Raw genomic sequence first — 19,660 nt, forward strand, 5'->3', positions numbered from 1 at the left:
TCTTTTGGGACATCATCTTTGTGCTTTAATAATTTTTCCCTATAAATTTTCAAGTAGATATTTGTTTGCAAAAAATAAAAAATTTAAATTAAAAAAATTAAAAATAAATAAATACATTTCAGATGGGAAGAGTAAATGGATTCATTTGTATCGCATCAGTGAGGGCGGATTTTGCTTTGTTCAGTCGAAACTTTACAAGTTTATTTTGCTGTCGCACTTGCTGGTACTGGCCACTTTTCTTGTTTATAATTAAGATTGTCCATTAAAACATTTAAAATCCAGCAGGCATTACAGTTACACTTTGAATATTTGGTTGTGAAGGTAAATAACATGCTATTTTTTTTAGGTTCATGCTGTGGTAAAGCAGCTATATTGGATTGGTGCAAATGCAATCAAGAAGATTGGGAGATGGAATCAGACTAGGTTTCAGTTATACCTGTGTGATGATTTGATTTAATGTTGTCTCTACCTCTTGTCATTTTTTTTATTTTCAGGTACCATAACAAATGTTTGGATTCTAGGTCACTCAAGGGGTCTGGCAGGCCATGCAAAGAGCATGAGCCAGAATATAAGGACGTAACCATAACTTAAATCAGGGCGATGTATAGTTGATCTGAGATTTTAGAATTATGGTCATTAGGTTGGATTGTTCTACATGGCCAGATATAGCAGTTTACTCATTCACATAGTGGTAACAGTGTAGGTTTATTTAAGTATGTTTATTGCACGGTTTGTGTTATTGGATCATTAAGGAAATATTTCCTGTAACCGTTTTAGTTTGATTAGAGAACAAGATGGCCAGCTCCAGCTATTGAATAGGGCAAATAGGGAGTAGTGTGGATTTTGTTAAATCTCTCCTTACTGCATTGTTTAATGATTTTAATTCCCCTTCATGCATTATTTCCTTTAACAGTTTAATTTTGTTCAGGAGTTTGTCCCGCGATTGCTATGGTTAGAATCGGAAGAGTAACAGTGTTGGAGAAGGTGCGCATTACGCTGGGTGTTTTACATACACCTATATTGTAAGTTTAAGGTTCATTTGGCAAATATTGGAGTTAATATACGTAAGTTGGAGTTACAAAACATGATGGATTGGCCTTGGCTGTGGGGGGCCTCAGCTGGGGTAGTGTCTATCCCAGTTGAGGCGGTGAGGCAAAAAGTTATCCTCAGGGTCAAGTTCTGAAGAAGAATGTGGTGGTAAATGGTTTTAAATAAAAGGCGGTCAGGTTAGTTATGACTAGAGGTCCAGGCACTCCTTGGTTCAAGACAGGTACTTTATTAGGAACCACAACAGCAACGTTTCGACCCCAAAAGGTCTTTGTCAAGCCTTTGACCTTTTGGGGTCGAAACATTGCTGTTGAGGTTCCTAATAAAGTACCTGTCTTGAACCAAGGAGTGCCTGGACCTCTATTACTTTATTAATTTTTGGAAATCTGGTGTTTGATTCCGGTTCAGCAAGCACCCTGGCTCAGATTTATGGGTGTGAGTGCAGTTCCACACACACTACTAAAGGTTAGTTATGACTGACTGGCAATAAGTTGAAAGTTTTAAGTAAAACGCGGTCAGGATAGGTACGACTGACTGGCTATTTGGTGGTTAATAAAGTTAAAAGTTTTGAAAGTTGGTGAACCATATTTTATATGGTTATGGTTACAAAGTTATGGTTACAAAGATATGGTTGTATGCCCCTTGAGCTTTGAATAAACACCACGGCCAAGCCCATGGAAAGTTATTAAACATTTTGTGTGGTTATTGTGTGTCTCGTTTTATTTATACAAATATTGCCTACCATTCATATAAAGTATCAGGGCTTTTCCATGGTAGCCTGTGACAACGTTCTGAACTGCCTCGAGCTCATGGGAGTCATACAGAAGGTTTGCAACCAGAGGGTGAGAGCTATGCTATGCATAGCCGAGAGAATCCGGACAGCCCCACGACTCTGCCAATTATATGAGCTAATTTCAACTGTATGTCACAAAAATGATATTGTAGGATTTCTACTGCAAGCAATGTTTGGATGTTCATGCCATATGTTACATCTGATACATACTGACAAGGCTTTTATTCAGCAACCTCATAAAGGCAACCTCATTCAGCAACCTCATTCATGTTGTTTTTGGACTTTCATAAAGTACACTTAAGAAAAGGAGGTACTGGGGCGGGGCCTGACCAGCATGGAGGATAGACGTGCCACTGCAGAGCTCCTCATAAACTAGAGCTAAAAACGACTATTCACCCCATACAGCTTCACATATGGCAACCCAAATAGTCTCATCCGACCCACGAAAGGAGACTGAACCGAACCTGCAGCCTGTGAGCACTCTGAGGCCAGCTGGCAGACCGACTTGCGCCATGAGGCTTGGCGACCGTAGAGCGGGAGAGGCGGCCGATCCCCCGGTCCGGTGCCACGAGAAGCTGACACAACGCAAGCAGGAATGCGCTATCCCCCCCCCCCCCCCGGACCGTCGGGGATGATTGCGTTCCACACCTGAGCTACAAATCGAGACCAGAGCGGGCGCAGAGAGGGAATGCACTGGGACGTATGCAACATAAAGCTACTCCCAACATGGCGGACGCCACGTGTTCCCCCGAGCCTACAGACCCACAACATGTGACCCGGCAAACTATAGAAGCTATCTTTGAAAAGTTCTGGCGCAAGCTGGAGTCCAAGCTGAACCAGACAGCCTCACCACAGAAGAGCGAGAGCCATACAAGCAACAAACATGGCGCTACCAAGAGGGCCGTCGAGCCTCGACTAAACTGGAGTGCCAAACCAAAATCTCCCGTCAAAAGGGCGTACAATGCTGCCGCCCTGACTACCCGAAAACCTTCTGGGCTGGGAGCCCATCAGGGGTTTACCCCATGCCGTCCATACCCCCGTGGGAACACCTGGGACAGGGAGAACCCGTGGGCCCCCGAGCCAACCACCGTGTCTGGGAGGCTCCATGGACACAAGGCGAGGGCTCTCGCTAAGGCCCGGAGCCAGAGAGCCGGGAAATCGAACTGCAGCGGGACCACCCGACCGGAACGGTGAGACCACCATCACACGACAAGTTCCCCTTTTGCCAGAGGAAACTGTATACAGACCCCAGCCGGGAGAAGCACTACCGACCTCAATGGCAGTCAGTTTTGGCGTGCCGACTATGGGAGTCGGATGACTTTTGGTAATACACTGGGGGCTAACCTGCTGCCTTATCAACGCGTCCATGTAACCCCTGCGGACACTATCTTACTTATTAAGCACCAACCTTGTTGATTTAACTGCAAGCATGTTTGATTTCCTTTGGTAGGCTATCCCTAAGGATCAAAGCCGGACACGTAAGCCATGCAATGCCCATTTTATACAGTTGAGTCTCATGCCTTCACTTTCCACGCTGCTAATACTATTAATAGGTTTTAAGCTTCAGTCTATACCATGCGTACACCTAGCGTATTTTACACATTTTTCGTAATAAGCTTGACCTGAGACTTGCTTATCTCACTTTCATACTTCATACTTGTTAAGCGATAATTCTATACATAACAAAGTGTTTCTTGCATTATCTCTATTGTTGTACTCTACCTATAATATAAAATTGTGCATATGCTCCTAAATACCCCCAATGTAAAACGTGATATGAAAGCCTGAGGAATGCCGTTGGGGTACCTCATGCCTGTCTGTAATATTTTAATGCACAGCAAAAATATTAAAATTAAAAAAAATAAAAGAAAAGGAGGTACTTTTCCTTGTCTTGTATTTTTTTAAATTTTATTCCAAGTTATACACTTAATCGTAATAAACCACGATAGGGCACAAAGGCATCTTTGTATTTAGCTGTCATTTATCCATCACAATGGTATCAAAAAGCACAGAAAGCTCAGAAATGGTGAGCATTAATCTGTGCGGCCATTTTATGTCAGAGGAATCCAGCAATAAAGGAGGGAGTACTGCCAAAGGTGATACTTACATGTTTTGTTACCTGTAAAGTTTCTGCCTGGTAGGGCACATTTTCTGTGTGGGAGGAGACCAACTGGAATCCTTTCTGACTTTGTAGAACAATGTATTTTAAGAAACATCACATTCCAAGAATCGGCATCACAACTTGATGTACGTATATAACTGAACACACCTTAGGTGTGTCCCAGGTCAAAAGATTTTTTGTCTATTTATTTGCACAAGAAATATGGTCACCATTAACCTCTTTGTGAAATCTTTGCTCCATGTATTCATGATGAGGCATTGTTGACACATTTGCTATGTTTTTATTCCACAGTTTTGGTTAAATATTTTCTGCATACCTAGTGCAACTGAAGAAAACAAAATACTCAAAGTAGAGTGACTTTTTAATTTTCACTGATAGAATGTCTTATTTTTATAGGTTTTCAATTACCTTTTGAAAGTTGAAGGATAAATATTGCAATACAAGAATTGTAGTTTTCTAGCTAAAGCTTTATAAAGCATTGCTGAGATTATTACTAGCAGTCTCAGAAACAAAAACCATTATGCCAATAGAAAGCAGACCATCGAGGGTGTTTACCAAGAACATGTTGACACTTTTTATTTAACCTTTAAATCACAGCCTCTTCAAAAAACAGCTAATTATATGTTAATTCTTTTGTTTTTCACACATCACTTTTTCACAGGGACCGTCACAAACCATATCTGTCCCCAAATATGTATTCTGCTATTGTCTTCAAGTACATCAATATCCCCAGTTAGAGTCAAATTACACACTTGACATTTTCCACTTTTAGGATTTCTACATTTCACTGATTGATTTACTGATCCCATATCAGTAAATCAATAAAATATAAATACAATATACAAATACAATATACCCATATTACATTTGGAGCATTACAGGAAAGTATCATTGCACATATTTTCAATATTACAAATATATTTTTAAATATAACTAATGAATACACACTGAAACATGCCTTAATATCATCGCTCTGTCTCTCTCCCATTAAGGTCATGAGAAAGTATTTCCTCTATAACTCCACCCAGCCCCCCAAACACACATTAGGTACAAACATAACTTGCAAGGATTGATTTTAACTGTTGGGAAACACAAGCACAACATGTGGTCAGGGCCGTTCCAAGGATTTTTGGGTACATAGGCGAAGATGTATTTTTCCACCCCCCCTCCCCCAAAATAACATCTTCACCTATGTGTCTCTTAACCAGCCCCTCTCCCCGTCCATTAGTGGTCCCCTCCCTTCCCTGTCCCTTAGTGTTCTTCTAACATCTCCCCTCTTTTCCATGTCCCTTGGTATTTCTCTCCCCTCCCCTCCCTGTCCCTTGTAGCGTTGCCGAGTGGAGGATATCCCCTACAGGAGCTTCAATTTTCTGTACCTGGCCGGACTGACAGGGAGTGCTCTCTCAGTGAGCACCTCCTGTCAGTCTGGCCGGGTACAGGAAACAGAAGCTCCTGTACTGCGCTCCGCCACACTACACTCAGAGGTGTATACACACTGACAGTCACACACACTCAATGACAAACTCATTCACACACTCATTCACACACACTCATTCATTGACACATACACACTGATTGACACTCATTGACAGACACACTGATAGTCACACACAGACTCAATGACAAAGAAACTCACTATTTTGACAGACACTCACAAACACACACTGACAGACACACACATACACTGACACACTCACATGCAATACTCATACAATCACTCACAGACACACACTCATACAATCACTCACAGACACACACAGACACACATACACTCACTCACACACACACTCACAGACACACAGACAGTCACTCACAGCGACACATACACTTACTCACGCACACACTCACAGTCACTCACAGACAGTCACTCACAGACACACAGACAGTCACTCACAGACACACAGACAGTCACTCAGACACACATGCACTCACCATACAGAATTAAGCCCTTCGCTCAAACTCCCATTACTTCTAGGTGGCAGCAATTACTATAGTACACATTCAGCTAAAGATATCTAATGGGACAGAGAGGGGTATTTTTCTAAACCCCTAAATACTTATGAACCATTAACAAGGAACACATGGGAAGGGTGGCATCACTGTATCATGGCTGTGTAATACAAAAGCAAATACAAACATACAGAATTAAGCTACTACGCTCAAACTCCCACTACTCTTAGGAAGCAGCAAGGACACACCAGCCCCAATACAAGCAATACAAACTTTGGATCTTGACAACTTTACAAACAGACACTGCTAGGGTTTGGCTTCTGCAAAAGTGTGCTTTCTTAATTTCCCTTTCCCTTTCCCTTTTAATTTATTTAATATTGATAATCTATTTGTTTTTGCGCTTGTCATTAGAGCCATCCCTTGTGTAGATGCCGATGGAGCCATGGCTCCAGGCGGCACTTTGACAGGGGTGGCATTTTGCCGTCCCTGAACACTTTAACCATTTTAACTTTATTCACTACACACTGCATTCACTATACAAACACATACTCTGCATTCAATAGACACTGCATTCATACACAAACGCACACATTTTTGCATTCACTACACACACTGCATCCACTACACAAACACAGACATTGTACCCTCTACAGACACTGCATTCACTATGCAAACACAAACGTTGCATTCACTACACACACTACATTCTCTACACAAACAGGGACATTGATTCCACTATAGACACTGCATTCACTACACAAACACAGACACTGCATTTACTACACACACGTATTCACTATACACACTGCATCCACTACACAAACACAGACACTGTATTTACTATAGATAACTCATACACTATACAGACACTGCATCCACTACACAAACACAGACACTGTATTCACTACACACACTGCATCCACTACACAAAGACACTGCACATACTACACAAACACACACTCTGCATCTACTATACACATGAACACAATTAATTCACTACGCACAATTCATTCACTATGATGTGGGATTATTAAAAATCCTTATTGTACTTGTATTGAATTATTGTACTAACTCCATTTTTAACTTTATACTGTGATGATCCTCCATTTTGTCCTCCTAACCTGACTTCTTCAATCCTCCATTTTGTCCTCATGACTTAACTTGTTCATTTTAAAATTACATTACGTGACTGAACTTCTCAACCCAATTAGTACAGTAGACAAAGACTGTGCTTTCCTGCAAGGACAAATACCAGGAGGTGCTGGTTACTCCTTAAGACTTGCTGGCTACTCCTTAGAACTTGTAAGATAGTATAGTTTGAAGGCCACAGAACACAGTAGTAATGAAATGTTCTATTCATAAGAGACCTTGCACCTGGACATGAAGCCTGATATCATTGACCGTGTAAAATGACGCTTAGGACCCCCTTATCCCCACCCGTGTCCAGAATAATCCCACCTCTGATGGGTGGGCACGGGACTAACCTCTTAATTTTTTGAACCAATAGGTAAGACACTAACACCGACACTTAACAATTAATCCAATTGATGATGTTTATTTGCTGATATTCTAATAATCAATGATGACGCAAAATGCCTCTTAAAAGGGCCTGCGCGCCCGCTTTTACTTCACTTGCCAATAAACTTTCTCGAAGTTATTTTAACCTGAACCTTGTGTGTCAGACTTAATTACTTCAGCGTATATACGCAATTTAATTTTATTGATTTGGACAGGAACAGATAGACATTTGAACATTTTGGTTTACTTTCAAAAAGTACCATAACAACTTGGCGCCCAACGTGGGGCATCGGGCTATGTCCGGCCGGTGAGCCGTCCTAAGGAAGACAAGGGTGGACGGAGGAATCCGGGGGGAAGGAAAGGAGATTGATCACCTCCAGGTACACGGTAGAGACTTCTGCAGAGCCACCGGTATGTTCCGGCCCCTTTGATTGACCCGTCCACGTGTCTGTGACTGCTTCCCGGGAGGACATCAAAGACAGGTAATATCTTGCCCGGTGCCTCGTTACTCACTTGTTTACCTGCATTTTAGTCTATCTGTTGCCTGGGTGTGTTTGAACTGTTTGCTTGTTTTCCCCTTTTTGGGATAAAGGGGGGTGGACCTGAGGGGACTTGCCTGGGTCTTCAGTGTGTCTGTCTATCTGTTTGTATTTTACCTCTTTTGGGATAAAAGGGGGGGGTTGACCTGTGGATGTGTTCCTGGGGGTCTTCTGTTGCCTGTTTACTTCTTTTAGGAGCCTCGTGGCTGTGGCTGTATGGAAAAAGAAGTTTGTGGAACTGTGGGATCTGTGTAGAATCATAGTTTCCTGTGATCCAATTTTGTGTCACTTTGATAGCCTAGCTAGCTTCACTGTGCGCTTTCGGACCATCCAGCTCTAGTTGAGTTGGGGACGTCCTGACCCGGACCATCCAGCTCTAGTTGAGTTGGGGACGTCCTGACCCGGACCATCCAGCTCTAGTTGAGTTGGGGACGTCCTGACCCGGACCATCCAGCTCTAGTTGAGTTGGGGACGTCCTGACCCGGACCATCCAGCTCTAGTTGAGTTGGGGACGTCCTGACCCGGACCCTTCGGCTCTAGTTGAGTTGAAGGTCCACTGATTATTTAATTGTGGTAGGAGACTTAGCCTTGTGGCAGGGGACTCAGTTTCCTGGGGGGATTCAGGCAGGCATTGCTTGTTAAGCACATGTAAAAGGAAAGGGATTATTGTTGATTTCATTTGAACTGTGATGCATGCACTGTATTTCAATTGTATTGTTGTCTTGTTTGTCTAATTAGGAGTCTCATGAACTCCTGTGTCTGTCTCTAAGGATTTTCCTTGCCTTTCATCTTTTCTATACTTCCTATATTATTATACTATCCACTCCCATTCCTCTTAAAAGAGAAGTGATTGGTCACACACTTCTCACCTCGCTCCAATCCGTGTCTACCACCCCGGGTAGGCGGATTCAGTGACTAGTCTACGTTTTGGGAAGACGCACCTGAGAAAGTCCCACGGTTCTCGGGTGGCAGTCGAGCATTGTAGACGTTCTTGTTCAGTTTTCTCTCTCTCTCTCTATATCTAGGACGCTGGTATAGGGGTAAAGGGATTATGGGGCAGGATTTAAGCAAGCCCAGTAAGGGCTGGTTAGCATGTGATTTGGTAGAAAACAGAGAGGGTGAGGAGATGGTTAAAGGTGTTGTAAAGATTGCAAAAGTATGTAAAATTACTGTACCAACGGGTGGCAGATTGCAACCAGAAAGTTGGCGTAAGTTACTGGCAGAAATGAAAGGCAAGCTTACAGATAATGGTTTATTAAAGACTGCTGAAGCATGGTACAGAGTAGCGAAGGCTATTCAGTTAGAAGGTTGGGTTGAGGAAGAGATAAATCACAAAGGTGTGAAATTGTTTGTGTATCATCAGAATTGTGTTGCTGGGGTCTACCCTCAGCCAACGCCCCAAAGTGGCGCCCAGGGGATGTCTATCCCCAAGGTTCAGTCAGCAGTAGGTGATAGCCAGCTGACTATGTTCCCCACTCCCAATCCTCCTAACACCCATCCCGCCACCTCCCCTGTCTGCCTGGTCCTGAATTCTGATGGATCTTTCTTTTCCCCCTCCCCGTCCCTAACATTCCCATCATCCTCATCCATCCCTACGCTACCTGCTGTACCTTCCCCTAACATTTCATCTGCCATCCCTTCCCTACGCTCCCTCTCCGTTCATGATCCCCTCCCCTCCTCATCCGCCCAGCTAACCACCTCTTCCACCCTCGCCCCGGCTCCTCCCCCTACACCCACCCCTACCAATCCCTCTCCGTCCCCTCCCATCTCCACCCCAGTCCAATACCCCACCTCCTTCCCCTCCCCAGCCTGGCCCTTCCCGTATCCCATGACTCTGCCCTATCCCGGATATCCACTACCCCTTCCCCAAGCCACTCCCCAGGTTCCGGTCATGCCCAGTCCGTCACAGCCGGCTCCGGATGTGCCCACATCCAACATGGCCGCCACTTCTTCCCTTAACTCTAATACATTACCCTTTCCGGCCACTAATATGGCGGCCCCCATTACAGCCCTGATGCCGGTAATTCCCGGTGACTACCTATCCCCCGGTTATGACTCGCTAGCCACCCCCGCATCTGGGACCCCCGCTCATCCTCCGGTCCTGTCACCTTACCCGGGCCCTGCACGAAAGAAAGCTCAGATCATAGAATTAGATGAGAGAGATGAGGATAGTTCATCCCAGGACTCGTCGGAGGCTGCAGGAGCCTCAACTCATCGTTCCATCGATGATCCCTTTGGACACAAGGGCCGGGGTGAACGGACCCCTCCTAAATATGTTGCCTTTAACCCCACTCAAGCTAGCGCATTAATGAAATCGCTCCCTGACCCAGAAAAACAGCCTATGCCTTTTTACCGAGGGATAGTTCAAATTCAAAAGACCTATTCCGCCGCATGGCGCGATTTGCTGAGCATTTGTGCTATTAAAGCAGGGGATGCATACTGGCCGAGCATGGCCCGTCACCTCAGTACAGATCTGCTTTCCAGTGATGTTGATTACCCCTCCGGGGATAACCTTTTGCACCCAATTAAGAGAATGGGCTAAAGACAAACTTGCAGATCAGGCTGCTGGCCTCACTGATGTTATTCAAGATAAAGGAGAATCAGTAGAAAGGTTCCATGCAAGACTGTATCAAATGTTTACAGATTTAGGATTTGATCTTACTGACAAAATTCATTCACAAATGCTGTCGGGTGCGTTTGTCCAGGGTGTTAAAGACTCTATACGTAAGGGAATCATTGCTGCACGCCCTGAATATAAGGTTGTCCCCCTGGATACCCTGCTTTTAGTTGCTAGAGGTTTGGAATCTGTTCAGACCCCAAGGAGACCCAATCCAGCTCCCCTCATGGTGGCCCGCGCTACCCCCATCACCTCTGGCACCAAGGGAGTCAAGTTAGAGGATGTAATTTGTTTTAATTGTGGGGCTCAGGGACACTACAGAAGTGACTGTCCGGAACCTAAAAGGGAACCAGGGGCACCCAAAAAGTTCTCCAAGCCTGCCCCAGGCCCCAAGACCGAGAAAAAGGTTCCAATTGTTGAAGAACCAGATGACTAGGAAGCTGGCAAGCCTGTGTCTGTAACCCCTGTAATGGCAGTGTCTACAGGGGATAAAGGGGGGCCACTTGCCACAGTGACTTTGCCCATTGAAGGCCACCCTACCACATTCCTTGTTGACACAGGTGCAGCCCGTAGTGTTCTGCGAGAACAAGACCTGCCAGACCCATCTTTTCTGTCAAATATTGATGTCTCTTGTGTTGGAGTGGATGGCCAGCCGAGACATAGCCCTCTCACAACTCCACTACGAGTTGGTTCTAGCCTGCTCGCTCGCTTTGTAGTATCCTCCACATGCCCAATTAACCTGTTAGGTGCTGATGTCCTCTCACGCCTGCAAGCATCCATCACCTTCACCCCAGACGGGCAAGTAGAAATGTTCACACCTCTATCTGTATCAGACACCTCAGCCCTGTGCTCCTTGCCTCTGATGCTGCATTTAGAAAAGCCCCGTGAGGAAGCAGCAGAATTAAGGTCTAATTTCCCAGAGGAATTAAAAACACAGGTGCCCGCCAAGTTATGGTCCTCAGGCCCAGAGGACATAGGTCACCTGAATGTTCCCCCTGTGATGGTAAAGCTCATTCCAGGAGCTAAGCTACCAAGAAAACCACAATATCCCTTAAAACCAGCACAGTCTGCTGCCATTTCTATCCACATCAAGGCACTCTTAGAGAAGGGTGCCCTGGTAAAATGTAAATCTGAATGCAACACCCCATTATTTCCTGTGAAAAAGAAAACTCCAAAGGGTGAGCCAGAGAAGTACAGGATGGTCCAGGATCTCCGTGCTGTCAATGAAGCTACCGTCCTGGATACCCCTCTTGTACCAAATCCCCATACTCTGCTCTCTGGAGTCCCACCATCTGCAAAATTCTTCACAGTCATTGACCTGGCCAATGCCTTTTTCAGTGTCCCCCTGGACCCTTCCTGTCAATACCTGTTTGCTTTCACTCATGAGATGCAACAGTATACCTGGACTGTCATGCCCCAAGGGGCACAAAATTCTCCAAGTCAATTTGCGAAGGCCATGGGTACCATCCTTGATCCATGGCAAGCCGAGCACCCAGAAGTTGTTCTGCTCCAGTATGTGGATGATTTGTTACTCTGTGGAGCTGATATACCCACTACTGAAAATTGCTCAATTAGTCTCCTTTGCTATTTGGCAGAACAAGGATGCAAAGCCTCGCTCATCAAACTCCAATTCTGCCAACCTTCAGTAATTTTCCTTGGACATTGCCTATCTCAAGGCACCAGACATCTTACTCGGGACCGGGTAAGAGCTGTACTGGACATTCCACCTCCAAGGACTTCAAAGTCTCTTCATGCCTTCCTAGGCCTCATTTCCTACTGCAGAGCATGGATCCCAGAAGCCTCTCTGCTTATGCAACCTCTCTATGATGCACTTAAGTCTGACCCATTCTGTTTGCCTAATGAAGCTCTGGACAATTTCAATGCTCTCAAACGTGCCATTGCTTCTGCTCCTGCCTTGGGCCTACCTGACTACTCCAAACCTTTCAAATTATATGTCTCTGAAAGACAAGGCCATGCAACAGGAGTTCTCACCCAAACTAATGACTTAAGAGGCCGCCAGAGGCCTATTGGATATTTCTCATGTCAACTGGACATTGTGGCCAGAGGGACTCCTTCCTGTCTCAGGGCTGTTTTTGCTGCGAGAGAACTCATAGAGAGAACCTCAGACCTGGTCCTTGGCCACCCTCTGGTTGTTTTGGCCCCTCATGACATTTCTGCTATTATCAACCAAGTCCAGCTCAAGCACGTGTCTCCAGCCAGACACCTGCGCCTACAGTGTCATCTTCTTTTGCCTGACAACATTTCCATCCAAAGATGTCAAGTGCTTAATCCGTCCACTCTTCTTCCACTCCCTGAGGGGGGTATCTATTATGGATTTATCACAGATGAAACCTACATCCACCTGCTCTGTGGATGTATCAAGAAGTCATGCATCCACATTTGTCATTTTACGAAGATGAGACACCTCTTTGTGAAGGCCCGGATTACGCCTTCTGCACCATGTGGTACAAGCCGAACATTACTCCTGAACCTTGCTATGAAGATGAGCTTTACCACTGGACCGATGTAAAGCTCACTGCACAAGACTTCTATTGTGACTCTGAAGGCAATAGCATGGTCTTGGTCCAGCTACCTCAACAACTTAACTACCTTTACCATCATTGGGATACTGCTATCCCACATATTCCTGTTACCAAGTTGAAGACAAGGTCATGGAATGATCTTGGGCCCATGGCAAAACTATGGGCCACCATGAATGAAGAACAGCTACAGGAAAATGGTATTGTCAAATACCCAACAACTGACCTTCTAGAAGCATGACCACGCCATTTCCTGGAAAAGGAATTTCAAGATCTGGTCATAAAGAATGATTATGACCCAGAAACACCTCATGACTGTTTTGAACAGATGAAAATGGAAACAGTGCACTTACCAACTGTGCATGAGAATCCATTACCAGATCCGGATTTTACCCTGTTTGTGGACGGTTCAAGATATGCTGATGAAGAAGGAAGATACCATACAGGATATGCCGTAACCACAACAGATGAAGTTATTAAATCATCATCCTTACCGCCAGCAATGTCTGCGCAAGAAGCTGAATTACAGGCTCTGACCTCAGCATGCAAAATTTCCGAAGGAAAACGTGCCAACGTCTATACAGATTCAAGATATGCTCTGGGTGTGGCACACGACTTCGGCCTAATTTGGAAGACAAGAGGATTCCTTACCACCGCCGGTACACCAGTCAAGCATAGCACTGCAATCAAGGAGCTAATGGATGCCCTCCTACTCCCCAAAGAGGTGGCCGTTTTAAAATTCAAGGCCCATGGGAAATTGGATACAGATGAAGCAAAGGGCAACCATTTGGCTGATCAGGCTGCTAAGCTAGCGGCCAGGGATCTGCAGGAAGTGGACGAAGAAGTGTCCGGACAAGAAGAAGAAGAAGAAGTTCCTATTTTTGCTCTGCAAACTCTTCCTACTGATTTACGAATTTTGCGAGAACAGCAAGCTGCAGTCACTCCTGAGGAAATCCAGAAATGGAAAAAGAAAGGAGCTGTCCAAAAGGACGGAATATATTACAACAACTCCAAATTTTGTCTTCCCAGAAATTTATACCCAGCAGTGGTCCAATGGGCTCATGGGCCTGCACACCTGTCAAAAGAACTGATGGCCGCCCTCATACAGAAGTATTATGAAGCACCTGGAATTACAACATTGATCAGCAACTTCTGTAAAGCCTGTGTCATTTGTGCAAAATGCAATCCAGGAAGACCAGTCAAGGTGCCTGCAAAACACCTGGCAAAGCCCATGTACCCCTTCCAGCGAATTCAAATTGACCACATCCAAATGCCCAAGAGTGGGCCCCATGAATATGCACTAGTCATAGTGGACATGTTCTCAGGATGGCCAGAGGCATACCCAGTGGCCAATATCACTGCAAAAACAACCGCAAGACGCCTACTTACCGAGATAGTATGTAGGTTCGGACTTCCAGAAGTCATTGAAAGTGACCAAGGCCCAGCCTTTACAGCAACAGTGACTAAAGAAATTTGGACTGCTCTAGGGGTGACTCTAGCCTTCCACACCCCTTACCACCCACAAAGTAGTGGTAAAGTGGAGCGCATGAATGGCACTCTAAAAACCAGAATGTTAAAAATGTCACAAGAAACAAAGATGCCCTGGCCAGAAAGCCTGCCAATAGCTTTATTTAGCGTTAGGCACACACCTAGAGGGAAGCATTCACTGTCCCCATATGAAGTTCTATTTGGGACAGCACCCAGACTAGGTTGTTATTATCCGCAACAGTTGCAGCTCCAATCAGATGTTTTAGTAGATTATGTAACTGAACTTGCAAGTGCCTTAAACAAAATACATGCCCAAGTTTTCTCTTCAATTCCAGATCCCGAATTGGATACAGGTTCCCATAACCTGCTTCCCGGAGATTGGGTCCTGGTCAAGAAGTTTGTGCGGAAAAATACCCTGGAACCAAGATTTGACGGTCCATTCCAAGTTCTTCTGATTACCGCAACCTCCGTCAAACTGGCCGGTAGGCCAAATTGGATCCACGCTTCCCACTGCAAGAAATCTCCTGCCCCAGAGGAAGCGAGTACCGCACAAACATGTATCTCTGGTACACCTTCTCCCTAATTAGCCTTATAAAGGCCCAGCAAGTAGCCATTACCAAAGATATTAGTGGGTACACCTTCTGGTATAATTCATCGTGCACCCAGGTGGCTACTTATACCTTTGATTACTGTGATATTGTAGAATGCCCATTTCCCACACCACAAATCCAGAGCATCTATAGAGATATCCCTCATTCGAAAGACCCATATGTTTGTGTAGTTGACAAGCAATGGGGGCACAATTGTGACCATTGGGGGGCGGCGGGATGGAATGCCGGGCCCGCCTGGGGTTACAAACCAAAAAGTGCCGTAGCTAAAGTAGATGATCATGGTAGATCTCTTCTCCAGAGAATGACTTTGAGAAAGCCTGGGGGGAGTACACCAATGAAATTAATCCTTAACATTGAGCATCCAAGCCCAACAGATGCAGACCAGTACGTGATGGGAATGTATTGGAAAAAGGGTTCCTACCAAAAATTAGGGCATTTCTACCTCAAAGATATGTGCAACTCTTCTGAGTGGCAAGGGGCCACCCATATGGTCCCTAACCCATTAAAACCTCATATCCAGACCTTTCAAGACATGATGGCCATTGCTAACCCCACCTTTGAAGATACCATGGCCGCTGAAACAGGTTTTAATGATGTAAATCTATGGTTAGAATGGATGAAATATAATGCTAATAAGCATAATAGAACTGCATGTTATGTGTGTGGCGGTGCCCGGCCTCACCTGGGTACCGTGCCTTTAATCCTACCAGTAGATATAGAAGAATGTGTTTTAAGCCTTTTTGCCTATCACTATAATTTTAACAGGTCCATATGTATTGCATGGACAAAGGAGTATCCTCTCCTAACCCAGGATGTCAAACCCCCAGATGGTATTACCGTGTATAAAGGTAATTACACTTGTTATGCTAATTACGATGGAATAGGTAAATTCTTGGGTAACTTCTCCAAGGGGTATTGTGCTACCTACAGAAATGTCTCTATGGACTTGTTGCAGTTTCACACCAGGTCATTAGGGGATATTTACTGGTTGTGTGGGGATTTACAGCTAAGATCCAGAATGGACAAACAGTGGTGGGGGGAGTGTACTTTGGCTAAAGCTATTATGCCTATACATATCATCTCTGACACACACCTCGTCACCCATGGGTCCAAACACACTAAGGTTAAGCGTGACGCCCCAGTGAAAGGAAGTTTTGATCCTCATGTGTATATTGATGCCATTGGAGTGCCTAGGGGGGTGCCCAATGAGTTTAAAGCAAGGGATGAAGTTGCCGCAGGATTTGAATCAATTTTTACCATAGTTACCGCAAACAAGAATTTGAATTGGATAAATTACATTTATTATAATCAACAGCGTTTTGTTAATTATACCAGAGACGCCCTCCAGGGGTTGGCCGAACAGCTGCAGGCCACATCCCAAATGGCTTTCCAGAATAGAATGGCCCTAGATATGATCTTAGCCGAAAAAGGAGGGGTTTGTAAAATTTTGCCCGACACCATGACATGTTGTACCTATATCCCAGAAAACACAGGCCCTAATGGTAAAGTTACATTAGCCATAGAAAAATTAAATGACCTGTCTGAAGAGTTAAAAAGGAATTCTGGGATAAAAGATCCCTGGGAAAGATGGTTTGGTTGGATGACAGGATGGCAAAAGGCTTTAATGCAGATTGGTATGGCTATACTAATTTTCCTTTTTATTTTTGCTCTTCTCTTTTGTTGTATCCTCCCATGTGTGAGAAAATCCCTCATGAAGACTGTTGACCAAGCGGCACCCACTTTTACCCATCTCGAAGTTGATGACCAAGATTTCCAAGACGTCAACTCACCCTGTCTGCCGCTGCAAACAATCCCTTTTGTTGATAAAGTGCAGGAATTCTAGGAAGGGACTAGCTTAGGGACAGCATCTGTCAGTGAATGGTAAAGGCCCCGTGTGGAGAAGTGGTGGGTTAGCTGCCATGGGACACCCATGGGTGTGAAGTGTTCGAGAGCCATACTGATGGATGAGTTAGCCTATTAGGGTCAGCTCTAGGGACAGACTTGCACTTTGCATTAACACCTAGCTAGCGGCCACGGGGTTTCTGTGCCTTTGGGTTAACACGTCTTCTGATACTAACATAATAAAGTTTTTATCTCTTAGAATCTAACATTTCATAGGGGGGACTGATGTGGGATTATTAAAAATCCTTATTGTACTTGTATTGAATTATTGTACTAACTCCATTTTTAACTTTATACTGTGATGATCCTCCATTTTGTCCTCCTAACCTGACTTCTTCAATCCTCCATTTTGTCCTCATGACTTAACTTGTTCATTTTAAAATTACATTACGTGACTGAACTTCTCAACCCAATTAGTACAATAGACAAAGACTGTGCTTTCCTGCAAGGACAAATACCAGGAGGTGCTGGTTACTCCTTAAGACTTGCTGGCTACTCCTTAGAACTTGTAAGATAGTATAGTTTGAAGGCCACAGAACACAGTAGTAATGAAATGTTCTATTCATAAGAGACCTTGCACCTGGACATGAAGCCTGATATCATTGACCGTGTAAAATGACGCTTAGGACCCCCTTATCCCCACCCGTGTCCAGAATAATCCCACCTCTGATGGGTGGGCACGGGACTAACCTCTTAATTTTTTGAACCAATAGGTAAGACACTAACACCGACACTTAACAATTAATCCAATTGATGATGTTTATTTGCTGATATTCTAATAATCAATGATGACGCAAAATGCCTCTTAAAAGGGCCTGCGCGCCCGCTTTTACTTCACTTGCCAATAAACTTTCTCGAAGTTATTTTAACCTGAACCTTGTGTGTCAGACTTAATTACTTCAGCGTATATACGCAATTTAATTTTATTGATTTGGACAGGAACAGATAGACATTTGAACATTTTGGTTTACTTTCAAAAAGTACCATAACAACTACACACACTACATTAAAGAAAGAAAGTTTGAGAAAGACCCAACAAAGTGGTAAATTCCATGAAGATTACAACTAATTGAAGCCACTATATCAAGGTAAAATGCAAACTTTATTAATTGAAATAAAACCAAAAATAGTGTGCTCTACAAACGTGATTGCGTGAAAGAGCTACTGTGGTTAGTTGACTATTCCTATTGAATTATGAGATATTATTTAGAGAGATATGTAGAGTGTAGCTGTATTATAAATACTAAAAGTATTCCTATATTGGAAGTAAACTAGGAACAAACGAAGGAAGGCGAGAATATGAATAAATCTCCTCTTTTAACAAAATCTCATATAAGAAAATGAGACAGATACACTGTATCTAAGTGGTAGCCACCTAGTATAATTGATTACATGTTACAAAAATGTGATGTTATGTAACCAAACTCAATCAGTGAAACTAGAAAATACCACTTCAGAGTAAGGTGAACTAAAAACAAATGCACATTAGTGCATATCACTCAAAAAGTGCCGTCGACTCAACGTGTGTTTCCACTCAAGCTGCACCTTTCTCAAACATAGCACTTGCGAGTCCATCGGCTAAATAGAGTAAAGGAGAACAAGTTTAGTGTGTCTTACTAAATTCTATACACCTCGTAAGTTTAATTTAGTAAAAAACCCTGGAACCTTTGAGCCTTTCAAAAAGTTCTGTGATAAGAGGTATAGGATACACATTACGGACTGTTATCTTATTGAGTCCATGATAGTCAATGCATGGCCTGATATCACCCTCCTTTTTAGAAACGAAAAATAATCCTGCTCCAGCAGAGATGAGGACTTGCGCACAAAACCCTTGGTAAGATTCTCTTTTATGTACTCCTCCAAAATGTTATTCTCCTTCTGGGAAAGAGGATACACTGAACTCCTAGGTGGCATTCATCCAGGAAATAACTCAATGGCACAATCCTTAGAACAACATGAGGGCAATTTATCAGCTTCCCTTTTATCAAATACTTCCCCTATATCACAATATATCTCTGGTATCTTTGTGGATAAAGGAGATAAACTAGGTACATTGATAATGCTGAGAGGTTTAATCTCAGTAACACATCCTCAGATACAAGAAGAACCCCACTTCACTATTTCACCCTTCTCCCAATCTATAACAGGATTGTGCTTAATTAACCATCGATAACCAAGAACTTTAGGAAAGGAAGGTGAAAAAATGGATTTGTTATTCTTTATGAATAACACCAACTATTATGAGAAGTGGAATGATTCCTTTTAATGATAGAGGGGTTCTTCCAATGGTCTCTATCTATGGCCTCAACGGCCAAGGGTGTAGTTCTTTCTCTGAGAGGAAGAGAGTATTTATTAGCGAAGGTTTTGTTAATAAAACTTTCTGCTGCCATAGAATCTAAAAGAGCAAAGGTATGTATCTCTTTTCCCTCACATTTCAAGGTGGTAGGTATAAGAAGCCGTTTATCATATTTTATGGTCATGGAGGACTCAATTAAAACACCCAAGGCCGGTTCTCCACTAGACCATAGGCTTT

The 19,660-nt window shown here is 43.8% G+C and overlaps 1 protein-coding gene across 1 annotated transcript in view; it reads right to left on the bottom strand.

Annotated features, from left to right (window-relative positions):
* LOC134612455 (uroplakin-3b-like protein 1) overlaps positions 1–19,660 on the bottom strand; it is a 79,549-nt gene that overhangs the window by 46,933 nt on the left and 12,956 nt on the right. The gene's annotated exons all lie outside the window — the stretch shown is intronic.

Source organism: Pelobates fuscus, chromosome 1 (genome assembly GCF_036172605.1).
Source record: "Pelobates fuscus isolate aPelFus1 chromosome 1, aPelFus1.pri, whole genome shotgun sequence".
Classification (NCBI taxonomy): Eukaryota; Metazoa; Chordata; class Amphibia; order Anura; family Pelobatidae; genus Pelobates; species Pelobates fuscus.